This window comes from Canis lupus, chromosome 4, assembly GCF_003254725.2.
Source record: "Canis lupus dingo isolate Sandy chromosome 4, ASM325472v2, whole genome shotgun sequence".
Lineage (NCBI taxonomy): Eukaryota > Metazoa > Chordata > Mammalia > Carnivora > Canidae > Canis > Canis lupus.
The window spans coordinates 31,406,406-31,421,651 of NC_064246.1; the positions used below are offsets into that span (position 1 = coordinate 31,406,406).

The window sequence follows — 15,246 nt, forward strand, 5'->3', positions numbered from 1 at the left end:
AGAAGAACAGAAGTCATAATTAGGAATGCAATGATTTCACACTAAACTGTAGTTATGCAAGATGTAACTACATTTTAGTGTTCATCAATTTTTATTTCATACTGTATTTATCTTCAAGCAACAAATGAACCAAGTGCATTGGGTTTAAGATACACAGAGCTGAATTTACTTAATATTCACTCTCTCGTTTTTACTGCAAAAAAATTTTTCCGTCTTATGTAAACTCCCTATGAAAAATAATTTCTTCCCCAATACTATAGTGTTGTCTGTTTGCTCAGATCCAATTGACACCAAATGGTACAGCCATCTTGGAAAACAGTTTGGCAGTTTATCACAAAATTAAACACACTATTACCCTATGACCTTCCAACCCCACTTCTAGGAAATTGCTCTAAAGAAATGAAATTTATGTTCATATATAAACCTGTACAATAATGCTCATAGCAGCCCAGTTGCCCCAAATTGGAAATAACTCAGATGTCTTACAGGAGGTAAATGGATAAAACAAACAGTCCTATATATACAATGGAATGTTACTTAGCAATAAAAAGGAGCAAACTATCGACATGTACATTCTGGATGAATCTAAGTGAGAGTAGCCGTATTAAATACCCAGGGATTCCATTTATAACATGCTGAAAATGCAAGAGACAGTTCAGAGATTGCTAGGGGTTAGCACTGGGGGAGGGTGCAGTTGTTAAAGGAACAGCCTGAAAGAATTCTTTGTGGTGTTGAGATTGTCTCTTATCCTGTTTGTGATGGTAGCCACAAGGATGTTTGCATGTGTTAAAACCCATAAAGTTCTACACTGAAAAACTGAGTACTACTGTATGTAAAAAATAAATAAATAAATAAATAAATTAATAAATAAATAAATAAATAAATCCACACTTTCACTAGTTCTATCACATGCAAATAAAATAAAATATATAATAACACCTGCATCTCCTATTGTCATTTCCCAAAGCTCTGAAACCTCGCGTAAAATTATGCTTCCCATTTCAGTTAAATGATGCTTTTGATTCTGACATGACACGTATGAAGGACTCAGAGACCAGGCTGAAGAAGAAGAAAATCAGTTCAGATGCTGTGTCAGGACAAGTCGACATTATCATTACATAGAAGGGAACAGAGAAGGCCATGTGGCAACAATGATGTAATCTTTGCCTGACATACAGAGGCTTGTGGGGCTGGCCTGAATGGCAAATAATTGAAGTCTTTGTACTTAGTTACCCCCCCCCCCAAAAAAAGGACAATTATATAAGAAATCTGGATCACCCACCAGCAGATATAGAACTGAATTGCTGGACGCTGTCCACCTGTAAAAATTGGATTTCCCAAATGCTTCTGTAGTGCTTATTCAGCACCACTTGGGGTTTTATCATTCTGCTTATTATTTTTTTTTAATGTTCATGGCCAGAAGTGAGGATGGTATTAAGGGCAGTGCTGTGTCCTAGTTCTGTGTCTACTTGGTCCTGTACATTAGTGAGAGCATGCCCATTCTATACCTGTCCCCAGCTACCCGTGGGTAATGTTTCGTGGCATTGGTGTGGCTTTCAAACAGGAAAGCCTGTTTGAAGCACCTTTAAGCTTTGTGGAAAAGGATGTGTAGCACCCTCCTAGAAACTGGGTTCCATCTGAATATGTCATTTCGACTCCTGTCATTTTGACTTCAAATGTGTACAAGGAAAGCATTAACCAATCTATCAAGCGGTGCCTATATAGCTTGCCCGAGCACCACAAGGAATTTCAGCCACATTTGCTTTTGAGGATATAATGATTTAGAGGTTATACGTGATTCTTTGGCCAACAACAGTGCTGCAGAGGATCTTCGGTTGGTGTCGTTCTTCAATTAGACACCTGCACCTTCAGTGCACTTGTTTAAGCGTTGTGGAAGTGTTGTTTATTCAATCAGCAGGTGTTTATTTTTGCCTATCCTGAGTCAGACATCACTTAAGATTTTCAAAGATCTTTTCTATGTGTGTTTTGGAAAAAGAGAGAGGAAAAGAGAAAGAAAAAAAAAATTAGTGATAGAAGCTGAGTTAAGCAAGCTTAAACAGGATTCCTGCCAGGGTGAATTTGAGACCTTGTAATGTGCTCATCTGCATTATGACGTCACAAGGCTGGACCCTGGTGGGTGCTAGTTCTCGAATCTCTCTGACTGTGGAAGCCCCTGTCAGAGTTTCCTGCTGTTGTTGTTTTCTAGTTGTTAGAACAATTGGGCCCTAGTGTTCTGCTCTATACACTTCAGAAAATGATTTTATGGATGATAGCAAAAAAAGATCCTCTTTCCCTTCTTAAATATTTAGTATTGATTGTGAATCAGGCGTGTTGCATGCTACCTCAGAGCGAAGGCAGTTGCCAGCAGTGACCGGTAACATACGGCCTGGTTTCCCTGAATTATTGTTTGCAAATTGGAATTCAGCTGTGCCAGTGGTAATCCCCAGAGTATGCTGGAATGGTAGAGTTTCCAATCTGCTATAATTTTTGGAAGAAGTAGATGTTTAAGTCAGCTTTGCTATGTGGTAAATTATTTTCTCTGCTTGGGTAAAAACTGTCAATTAAAAATGGCAGGTTTGCAGCCAGAATTTGGTGAAAATGGCCCATGTCCTGAATAAGTATGTTCTCTGCTCTAACTAAACTGAGTATGTGAATCATATAAATTATATATGGGTTTTTGGTAATTTGAAGAGAGACTTCATATGTAAATACAGTTTTCTGTTCTCTTAGCCCATGTATTTGAGCTATATTTAATGTTAGCTGCATATGGGTGTTTTTTGATATATGACAATTTTTAAATTCTAGGTGAAGAGTTCGTGCACATCAATACAATTGTGTTCAAAGAAAATAGAGCACAATCACAGACTAAGAATCAATTTCTAGAAAGAGATGATGGCTTAACATTTACTAATGTTTTTCTAATGTCTAAAAATAACATGAACTAAGTGTCAGTGTAGCACTGTATTTAATTTAATATCATGAATTTATACTGTCTTAAAATCATTTTATTAATAAGTTGACAGATTCCATCAGTCAATAATCTGGTAGCATGTTAGCTTAAGAAAAATAATTATTATTATTATATTATCATATATCAGTATATTATATATCAGTATTATTATCATATATCATATATCAGTATATATTTATTGTATAGAACTAGGATAATTATATATAATAATCACATATAGCTTAAAAATAATAGTAATTATTATTATATTATCATATATCAGTATATTAGTATATTATCATATATCAGTATTATTATCATATATCAGTATATATTTATTATATATAACTAGGATAATCATCTATAATAATCATATATAACTGACATATATAACTATATTAATTATATATTACTATATTATATATCATTTTAATAATTATAATTATATATCATTAATATTTATCACTATATTATACTAATTTTTTATATATCACAATAATAATTATTTTGTATGTAATAATAATAATGATGGTATTATTACTATTATAATTATTTTGAGAGAGAGAGGGCATGCCCATGACCATGAGCTGGAGGGGGAGGGGCAAAAGGAGAGGGAGTAAAAGAATCTTAAGCAGGCTCCATGCTCACCATGGAGCCCAACTGGGCTCAGTCTCTCCACCCTGAGATCATGAGCTAAGCTTAATTCAAGAATTGGACACTTAACTGAGTCACCAAGTCACTCTGGGTGGTTTAAATTATTTTTTATATGTTGTCATACTTACATTTAGAGGATGATTGCCAAAAGAGAACTGAGCTATATGTATTGTCATTGAATTTAGAATATGTAATTGGGGGCAGCCCCTGTGGCCCAGCGGTTTGGCTGCCACCTTCAGCCCAGGGTGTGATCCTGGAGACCCAGGATCGAGTCCCACGTCGGGCTCCCTGCATGGAGCCTGCTTCTCCCTCTGCCTGTGTCTCTGCCTCTCTCTCTCTCTCTCTGTCATGAATAAATAAATAAAATCTTAAAAAAAAATAGGGTATGTAATTGGTGGTATATTAACATATTCTTGGTATCCTTGGCTCATTCTGGAAAATGTCAAAACTCTAACTGACACATCATTTGACTGAGCCAAAACTTATAGTGAACATTAAAATTTTCTTAATTTTACCAAAATGTCATTTTTTTCTCTGTATCCTATATGTGTGGAGAACCATAGATACACCGTGACTACTGTTCTGAAATCATGGTGGTGCTTATTGTTAGTCTATCTTTTAAGAGTTTTATTGAGATAAAAGTCACATACCATAGAATTTATCCCTTTTAAAGTGGACAATTTGAGGTTTTCATTATATTCACAGAGTGGTACACAACCACCCGCCACTCTCTAATTTCAGAATATTTTCATTTCCCCCCCAAAAAAACCTCGTATCTATTAGCAGTCACTTTACATTTTCCCATCATGCCCTGGCAACCACAAATCTACCTTCCATATCTATGGATTTGCCTAATCTGGGCATTTCATATCAGGGGGAGCACACAATATATGGCCTTTTGTGTCTGGATTCTTAAATTAACAATGTTTACAAGTTTCATTCATATTTTGGCAGAGATAGATAGTTCATTAATTTAAAAAATAAATAAATAAAAATAAAAAAATAGTTCATTAATTTTTATGAGTAACAATCCATTGTATAGATACACCAAATTTTATTTGTTCATCCGCTGATGGACATTTCGGTTGTGTCCACTTTGTGGCTATGGTGAATAATGCTTCTATGAACATTTGTGAGTGAGTTTTTACATGGACATAGATTTTCATTTCTTTGGGGCATATACCCAGGAGTGGAATTGCTGAGTCATATGATCACTCGGTGTTTATCATTTTGAAGAACTGCCAAACTTTTTTTAAAGTAGCTGTATAATCTCAAGTACACCAGCAAAGTGTGAGAGGCTCAATGTCTCCACATCCTTATCAACACTTGCTGCTGTCTGCCTATTAGATATTAATCATCCTATTGGATGTAAAATGGTTTTCATGAGCATTTCCTTAATGTTTGATGATGTTTAGCACATTTTCATGTGCTGTATGCCATTTGTGTATTTTCCTTGGAGGAATGTCTATTTAAATCCTTAGCTAATTTTTAATTGGATTATTTGTCTTTTTATTGTTGATATAAGAACTTTTTATATATTCTGGGTTCAAGTCCTTTATCAAATATTATTATATAGTCAGTGTTGCTATCTCCGTTCCCTATGGCTTTTCAAACTTCATTCCTGATTTAGAATCTGTCACCCATTCCAGGTTTACACTAAAATCTCATACATTTACTTCTCATATATTTGACATTTTATTTTTAAATACAGTCATATACAATTATATAATATATTGGGAATTTATTTTTGTATGTGGCTTGTGGTAAGGTTCTAGCTTTATTTCTTTTACACACCTAGCCAATTATACCAACACTTATGAAATGTTTTTTTCTGCTGAATTAAATCATTTTTTAATATATTGTGTTCTAATATCCATTTGCATTCGATTCTGAAATTTCTATTTCTTTCTTTAGGCCACTTATTCATCCCTATGTGAATATCCTATTTTGATTGCAGTAGTTGTTTAATGTCTTAAAATCCAAGAGAAAGAGGAACCTTACTGGCTCACTCAAGCATGCACCTCTTGATCTCAAGATCATGAGTTCAAGCCCCATGTTAAGTGTTAAGTTCACACACACACACACACACACACACACACGAAAGAAAGAAAAAGAAAAAAAGAAACAATAATAAAAATCCAATAAAAATGTGTCCCTCATTTTTCTTCTTTCTCAAAATTTTCTTGCCTACTCTCAGGTATTTCTTCTTCTACATATATGACAGTCATTTATTGTCTGTTGACTTCTTTTTAAATTGAGATTTTGTTTGAAATCTCATTGTATCTATACATTAATATGGGAAAATGATTTATGGTATGGTCTCCTTCATAAAATGTACTTTATTTGCTCATTTTTTTATTATTTTAATAGATTTTATAGTTTTTCAAAGAAAATTATATTCTTCAACTTTCTTATTAAATTTATCTTTATTTTTTTGAGAGGAGGATCACTATTTTAAATAAAATTTCCCTCCAATATTTATAATTTGCACATCTTACCAAGTTCTCTTAGGAATTTTTAAACTGTTTAGTAATTTCTACTATTTTCCAGATAAATCATCATATCTCTAAGTAAAGTTTACTTATATTCTTCTTATGGGATATTTATACTTATTTATTTTACTTGTCCTATTGCATTAGTTAAAATTCTCATAATAACACTAACTGTTGGTTGAGAGTGAGCATTCCTTCCCTGTTTGTCATCTTAGAATTTTATTATTTTGCTTTTTACTCTAATTATGAATAACTGCTAATTTTGTTAATTGCCTCTTGGTTGTTCTCATTTAATATACTTAATATTTGCTTAATTATGGCTATAGAGTTTATAGGGTTGGCCATCATGTTTTATTCTTTTAATATACTATGGATTCACTTTTTTTTCTTTTTCTTTTTATTATTATTTTATGATACATATAGTCTTTGATCCCCATCCCCTTACTCACTTCCTTTCTGGAAACCATCAGTGTGTGAGTCTGTTAGGTGGTTTCTCTGTCTCTGTCTCTGTCTTTCTCTCCCTTTTTCTCTATTTTTCCTTTTCTCATGTGTTTTGTTTCTTAAATTCCACATATGAGTGAATTCATATGGTATTTGTCTTTCTTTGACTGAGTTATTTTGCTTAGCATAGTACTCTCTAAGTCCACCCATGTCACTGCAAATGGCAAGATTTCATTCTTTTTTTATGGCTGAATAATATTCTATCATGTGTATTTGCCACATCTATTTTAGCCATTCATCCGTCAGTGGACACTTGGAATGTTTCCATAATCTGACTATTGTAGATAATGCTGCTATAAACCTAGGGGTGCCTGTATCCCTGTGAATTAATGTCTTTAATTTTTGAGTTAATAACGAGTAGTGCAATTTTTAGTTCATACGGTAGCTCTATTTTAATTTTTTGAGGAATCTTCATACTGTTTTCCATAGTGGCTGCACCAGTTTGCATTTCTACCAATAGTGCACAAGGATTCCTTTTTTAACACATCCTAACACTTCTTTCTTGTGTTGTTTATTTTAGCCATCCTGACAGCTGTGAGGTGATATCTCATTATAGTTTTGACTTGCAACCCTGATGATGAGTTCTGTTGAACATCTTTTTATGACAATCTGGATGTCTTTGGAGAAATGTCTATTCATGTCTTCTGCTGTTTTTTAATTGGATTGTTGTTTTTGGGGTATTGAGTTGCAATATTTATTTATTTTGGATATTAACCCTTTATCAGATATATCATTTGCAAATATCTTCTCCTGTGCAGTAGGTTGCCTTTTAGTTTGTTGTTTCTTTTGCTGTGCAGAAATGTTTCATTTTAATGTGACCTCTGTAGTTTTATTTTTGCCTGTATTTCCCTGACCTCAGGAGACATATCTTGGAACATGTTACTATGGCCAATATCAAATAGCCAGTATTTCATTTGAATTGTATATACATATATACAAGTAATCGATATGTTGTTCTTTTTGCATTATGTTTATTAGATTTGGATATTGAGGGTTTTTTTTTTTAGTTTCATAAAATAAGTTTTATAACCTTCCATATTATTCAGTTGTTTAGTATTATTTATATAAGTAGATGTCATCTTTTATATTCAGGTTAGTAGAATGCATCTGGGAAAACATTTGGGTCTTGGGCCACTTTTTAATGATAGGCAACTGATTCTTTCCAATCTTTTCTGTGATCATTGGACTGTTTAGGTTTCGTGCCATTTTGGCAGCCAATTTTAGGACATTATATTCTGTTTGAAACTATCTTTTTCCTCTAGATTTTTAAATCATACACTACAAAGGTATCCATAATATTTTTATTATTTTCATGAATATCTCTTTTGTCTATCTTGTTACATGTCCATTTATCATGTATGATGTGCATGTTTGCTTCTCTTATTATTTAAATAATCACCCTTTCTAGAGTTTACCTGTTTTGTTATTTCTCAAAGAGCCCTCTTTCAGTTTTATTTAATTTTATATTTTTGACTTTTGTTATAGCTTTTCGTTCATTAATGTTAGTTTTCTTTTTTTCCCTAATTCTCCTCCTGTTCTATTGTAATTTATATTAATGCTTGCTTTGTCTTGGAAGTTTTGGAGTGAAACGTGTTTGTTAAAATAATTGGTATTCAGAGGCAATTATGTGTGACCAATGTCTTTATCTGTGATCTTGCTTAAAAATAACTGTGCAACCTTTATAGAGATGCTACCTTTTCCTAAATGCTTGAATCAGCTTTGAACCAATGTAATTGATTTACCTATAATTCAAGCGGCTGCAAGACGATAGATCCCTTGGCAAATGATTACAATTATTGCTTCTGCAGTTATAAAATTAATGTGCTAAACACTTAGCACAAGAGATCATATATTAGCTTACAATAAGCACTTTGCTTTTCCATATTGTCTACTGTAATTATTAAGCCTCTGTTGCAAATGTATTTTAAATTTCGAGAGTGATTAAAATGGCATTTTTATTGTTTACTGTGGTCATTGCTGACTATAGTAAATTGCTTGCTGAGTCAGCTTAAATGTAGAAAATGTGCACATATTCTGGATTTTTTCCCAGAAAGGAATGTGACTTCTGGTCATATAAATGCAGAACAAATCCCTTTGGATTTAGAAATTTGTGAATTTCCTTAGGCACAGCAGATTAGCCGTTAATCTTTCTTCCTTAGCAAGGTTTAAATCCTGGAGCAATTTTGTGGACTCTCAGAAGTAATATTTTTACCTAAACACTGGTTATTATGCTGAAGATCAAGGAATAAGACCCACCAAAAGAATACTTGACCAAGATCATATAGAGAAATAGATGATACTTTTAAAAACCCAAATAATAAATTATACAAAATTTAACACATTAAAATATGAATTCAGGATCCCTGGGTGGCGCAGCGGTTTGGCGCCTGCCTTTGGCCCAGGGCGCGATCCTGGAGATCCGGGATCGAATCCCACGTCAGGCTCCTGGTGCATGGAGCCTGCTTCTCCCTCTGCCTGTGTCTCTGCTTCTCTCTCTCTCTCACTGTGTGCCTATCATAAATAAATAAAAAAAATTAAAATATGAATTCAATTTGCATAGGTGGTATTCAGATGGAAGCAATGAAGCATTAATATACATGGGAAGGATCTCAGAGAAGATGGTGTTAGTAGCTGATTCCAGTCCTGGTAACTGTTAGTTGAGGGAAGAGGATTTATTGATCAACTGGATTGCAGTAAAAACAACATTGGATTTGGCATCAAATCTAGGTTCTGCTATTTACTATTTCTGTGAACTTGATAGTCACATAACCTCCCTGAACCTCCATTTTTACAGGTTTTAAAAAGTTTTCTAAATGTCAGTACTTTCTATAAGGGGACAGTTCATTGACTCTCATGGTTCTGTAGGGTAAATGAGGAGGTCTTCACCATGATGAAGCAGGTGCTGTAATACTGTGAAATCCTTCCCATGTATATTAATGTTTCATTGCTGCCATCTGAATACCACCTATGCAAATTGAATTCATGTCTTAATGTGTTATATTTTGTATAATTGGGCAGCCCTGGTGGCTCAGCAGTTTAGCACCATCTTCAGCCCAGGGCGTGATCCTGGAGACATGGGATGGAGTCCCACGTCTAGCTCCCTGCATGGAGCCTGCTTCTCCCTCTGCCTGTGTCTCTGCTTCTCTCTCTTGTGTCTCTCATGAATAAATAAATAAAATCTTTAAAAAAAATAAACAAAATAAATTTTGTAGAAATTATTCTTTGGGTTTTTAAAAGTATCTGTTTCTCTACATACTGTTGGTCAATACTGTGGGAGTTGGAGGAGGATCCTGGCAAGTCTTCATCAAGAAGAGATGATTGGGAGAATTACTGTAGTTAAAATGTCCATATTACCTCCAAATGATCTATATAATCAGTGCAATTCCGGGATCCCTGGGTGGCGCAGCGGTTTGGTGCCTGCCTTTGGCCCAGGGCGCGATCCTGGAGACCCGGGATCGAATCCCACGTCGGGCTCCTGGTGCATGCAGCCTGCTTCTCCCTCTGCCTGTGTCTCTGCCTCTCTCTCTTTCTGTGTGACTATCATAAATAAATAAATAAAAATTAAAAAAAATCAGTGCAATTCCTATGAAAATACCAGTGGCATTCTTTATAGAAATAGAAAAGAAAATCCTAAAATTCATATATAACTATAAGGACCCTCAATAGTCAGAGCAGTCTTGAGCAAGAAGAATAAGCTGGAGCCATCACACTTCTAGATCTCAAAATATATCACAAAACTACAATAACCAAAACATAATGGCCCTGGCTTAAAAGCAAATATTAGACTAACAGGTCAAAATGGAGAGCCCAGAGATAAATCCACACATTTACAGTCAACTGATCTTTGGCAAAGGTGCCAACAACACATTAAGGGGAAAGGATAGTCACTTCAATAAATGGCACAGGAAAACTGGATATCCACATGCAAAGGAATGAAAATTGAACCTTTATATGACATCATACACAAGAATGAACTCAAAATGGATTAAACACGTAAATATCATCCCTGAGACTATAAAGCTCCAAAAAATTAGGGAAAACTCTTGACAATGCTCTTAGCAATGATTTTTTTGGGGGGCATATAACACTAAAAGCACAGGCAGCAAAAGGAAAAATTAGACAAGTAGGATTGCATCAAAATAAAAAGATTCTTCTGCACAGCACAGGAAACAGTCATCAGGGTAAGAAGGGAGCCTGTGGAATGGGAGGAAACACTTGCAAACCATATATCTAAAAGGGGTTAATATCCAAAATATGTAAGGAATTCATACAGATCAGTTGCAAGAAAACAAAACATGTTTAAAAATGGCAAAGGATCTGAGCAGACGTTTCCAAAAGAGGACTTACAGATGGCCAGTAGTTATATAATAAGTTTTTAGCATCGCTAATCATTAGGCAAATGCAAATCAAGACCACAAGTTATCACCTCGCTCAGAATCGCTATTATCAAAAAGACAAAAGATGTGTTGGCGAGAATGTGGAGAAAAGGGAATACTTGTGCACTGTTGATAGGAAAGTAAACAGGTATAGCATGAAGTTTCCTCACAAAATTAAAAATAGAACTATCATATGATCCAGCAATCCCACTCCTGGGTATAGATCCAAAAGAATTGAAAACAGGATCTTCAGTGGTGTTCTGCACACTTATGTTCATTGTATCATTATTTGCCAATAGCCAAGATATGAAAACAACCTAAATATCGGTCACTGGATGAATAGGTAAATGTACTATTATTCAACCTTAAGAAAGAGGAAAATTCTGGCATTTGTGACAACATGGATACACCTTGAGGATGTTATAATAAGTGAAATAAACTAGAGATAGGAAGACAAATACTGCGTGATCTCCCTTGTATGTGAAATCAAAATTTAAACTCACAGAATCAAGAGTGGAGTGGTGGTTGTCAGGGGCTGGGGGAGTGGGGTAGAGGGGTTCACCATCATGAGATGGTCAGGGGTACAAACTTTCAAGCTTTGCGAGATGAATACATTCTGGAGATTGAATGTACAAGAGTTGAAAGTACAGTTAATTACACTGTATTGCATACTTTAAATTTGCTCAGAGGGTAAATCTTAAGCATTCTTACCACCAAAACAAACAAACAAACAAAAAAAAAACCCACAAACTAGGTGATGTGACTAATATATTAAATTAGCTTCATTCTGGGGATTATTTCACCAGGTACACATATATCAAAATATCAGTTGTACACCTTAAATATATATAAATTTTTAAGATTTGAATGATTGATTGAGAAAGCAAGAGCATGTGAGCAGGAGGAGGGGCCTAGGGAGAGGGAGTGAAAGCATCTCAAGCAGGCCCAGTGTTCAGAATGGAGCCTGAAGTGGGGCTCGATCCCACAACTCTAAGATTATGACCTGAGCCAAAATCAAGAGTCAGACACTTCACCAGCTGAGCCAAGGCACCCCTAAATATATATATATATATTTTTTATTTGACATTTATATCTCAACAAAACTGGAGGGAAAGCCACATAAAATTCCTCAAAGAGTATTTAAAATGTAAAGTTAGTCTATTTTGCAGCTCAAAGAGGATTTAACATGTAAAGTTAGTTTATTTCTTCTTAAAACTAACAATAAGTTAATAGTGATAATAAAAAATAAAAAGTAAAAAAAAGAAAGGTGAAATGGGATTTTAGACCGAGAAACCCAAATGTGGTATATTCCTAACAGGTAGGAAATGAGGAAAGCAATGAACTTATTTTAGTGGTTCTCAGAAAAAGGGAATCAATCCTTCATTATTTTGTCAGGATCACACACAGTCAACAGCCAAGACTGACCACACATGCCAATGAGGCTGCTTACTACACTTTGAAGATCCATGCCCATTTTAGTCATAAAGGTAGGGCTCCTGTCCTAGCAATATTCTTCTTTTTCCTGGTTGGAGAATTTAGCTCTCATACCTCTTTTGGAGAGATTGCTATTGTGTTGCAAACAAATGACTTCTCTGAGTCCCCATTTCTACATTTTAAGGATGCAGTGCTACCTCCTTGTTAGTCAAGGTGAGATGATGTGTTTCCATTCACTAACTGCTGCCAGCATCCTTAAATAATCGAGGCACGTGAACTACCTTCCCTTGACTACTTTACATTTTCGTTCATCATTCTTTCCACAAATATTTCCTGATGCTGACTCTGTGATAGTGACAGTAGTTCTACAATAGGAAACAAGAGTCTTTGTCCCCACATTATGGAGATGCACATGAAAGGAGGCAAGTAGGCCTGAATCCAACAGTCATGGGAACAGATAAAGGTATGAACTGTAGCACGGGCTATGAGGGTGCTATGGGCTGGCCTGAGGAGCTGAGCATGCCTTCACAGAGAAATGGCATTTATCCAGGATTTCAAGTGTCAGTAGGAGTTCACGATGCAAGGATGAATGTAGAGTAGAGAGAAGGTTCTAAATATGGTCAATAGCTTGAACAAAGGACTAGATTCAGGGGAGGTCATGATAAGTCAAAGCTGCTGAGGAGATACTAAGGTGGCCACAGTTCCCTGACAGGAATCAGGAGAGTGGTATAGCACAGTCTCCATACTCTTGGGTTTGGCTTCAGTTTCAAAAGTTGGTGTTATCCATGAGGGAAAAATCATCAGTCTTCAGGAGCTTCAAGAGCTGGAATTTGGGCAGCCCGGGTGGCTCAGCAGTTTAGCGCCGCCTTCAGCCCAGGGCTGATCCTGGATACCCGGGATTGGGTCCCACGTTGGGCTCCCTGTATGGAGCCTGCTTCTCCCTCTGCCTGTGTCTCTGCCTCTCTCCTTCTCTGTGTCTCTCATGAATAAATAAATAAAATATTAAAAAAAAAGAGCTGGAATTTATTTTATCAGAAACTGAGAGCAAAGACCTCAGGTGGGGGCCATCAAATATCAAAGATTATATTTCCTTGTGAATTTCCAATGACATAAGGCACATGTAGAACGGATGCGCATCGAAGTTGCATTGAAGTGACATCTAACTGGCCTGTTTCAGCCAGCTGGGTTTTGGAGTTCTAGCTGAACCAGAAATTGATGTAATTTGGCTCAGTGTGTGTGTGTTTACTTAGAAGGAGACAAGTCACCAGAATAATAAATCACCTGAGGAGCTTTCAGTAGATAGTGTGGAATCCCTTTGACTTTTACATATATCCCTGACATTTACATTTGAATATGATACTCAGAAAAGCTGGGGTTATAGATCACAGCCTGAACTTCAGACAGCATATTTGTAGACCTGAGAGGAATAAAAAAGAAAAGATGAGAGAGAGAGAGAGAGAGCGTACTAGCTGTAGGAAACGCCTGTGATGTTTTAGGATTCAGTGGGTGCTCTTGGGTTTTTCCCTCCATGACACCCCACTTGACATAGCACTATTATAGGTGATGAATAGCCTAGGACAAAACCACCAGCCTGGGGAAATTAGGTTGTCATTCATGTAATAAATATTTATTGGACACTTAACATTGTTCTACATGGTTAAGAAAATGAATAATTACATCTCTTACCTTTAAGTTCATTATCCATTGGAATGCTAGACTCATGAACAATTACAATAGTGTTGATTAGCATGTTTTGAGAACATACAGTGTCATGCACCTGATAAGTGGTTTATACCAATTATCACATCAATCCTTTTGACAACAGTTTTTTTTCAGGTGGAATAACCAAGACTCCAAGAACTTTAGTAACTTGGTCAAGAACCCACAGTTTGTAGAATTAAACTCTGTTTTCTCTTCTACTGCAACTCATGTTCTTAAGTGCCTCTCTCTTTTATTCCAAAAGATAGAAAAATAGATGCAGAAGAATAAACCCAGGAGTATCTGAGGATGATTAGAACTAAAAAGGCTTCAGGAAAGAGACAGTGTCTGAGCTCTGGATCAGTGCTCTTTATCGGGGCCAATTCACCCCTGTCAGATCACCAAGATTTTAGAAATGTAGACTCCACCCATGGTGGTTTCATTATGGGGAAAAAAAGTGAGTTGGTCATCTTTGGAAGGTAATATAGAATACATTCATTATCTTCAACACTGATAAGGAAGACAAACAAACAAAAAAATCAAGATTTATCTCCCCTTTTCTATATAAAAGCATTCCAGCTAATAATTGAAAGAAATAATAGAAAATCACTATTTTGCTACCCCTGATAAATTAACATGTTCACTCTCTCAAAAACTATTCTGATGTGGTTAAAGAAACAAGAAGTTCAAAGGAATTTGTGAGCTATAGTCTGGGGGATGAGACAGTCAACTGACAACTAATAGACAATTTTAACTTGTGATTAGTACTGTGAAGAAGATAAACATAATAAGGTGCAGGATGGTGGCAGAGGTAAAGGGAGAGCCTCCTGGGTCGGGCGTGCTGGGCAGGCCTGCCTGATGAAGATGAATCAATGAGATGGTACCAGACTTGAGAAGAGCTACTGAAAAAGTTTTCAAGGGACCACCTGGGTGACTCAGTGGTTAAGCGTCTGCCTTGGGCTCAGGGCATGATCCCGGGGTCCTGGGATCGAGTCCCACCTTGGGATCCCCCCAGGGAGCCTGCTTCTCCCTCTGCCTGTGTCTCTGCCTCTCTCTGTGTGTCTCTCATGAATAAATAAATCTTTTAAAAAAATAAAAATAAATTTAAAAAAAATTTCAAGGCAGAAGAAAAGGAAAGACA

The 15,246-nt window shown here is 35.8% G+C and overlaps 1 protein-coding gene across 7 annotated transcripts in view; it reads left to right on the forward strand.

Moving 5' to 3' along the window:
- Nucleotides 1-15,246, forward strand: part of NRG3 (neuregulin 3) — a 1,039,823-nt gene that overhangs the window by 513,331 nt on the left and 511,246 nt on the right. The gene's annotated exons all lie outside the window — the stretch shown is intronic.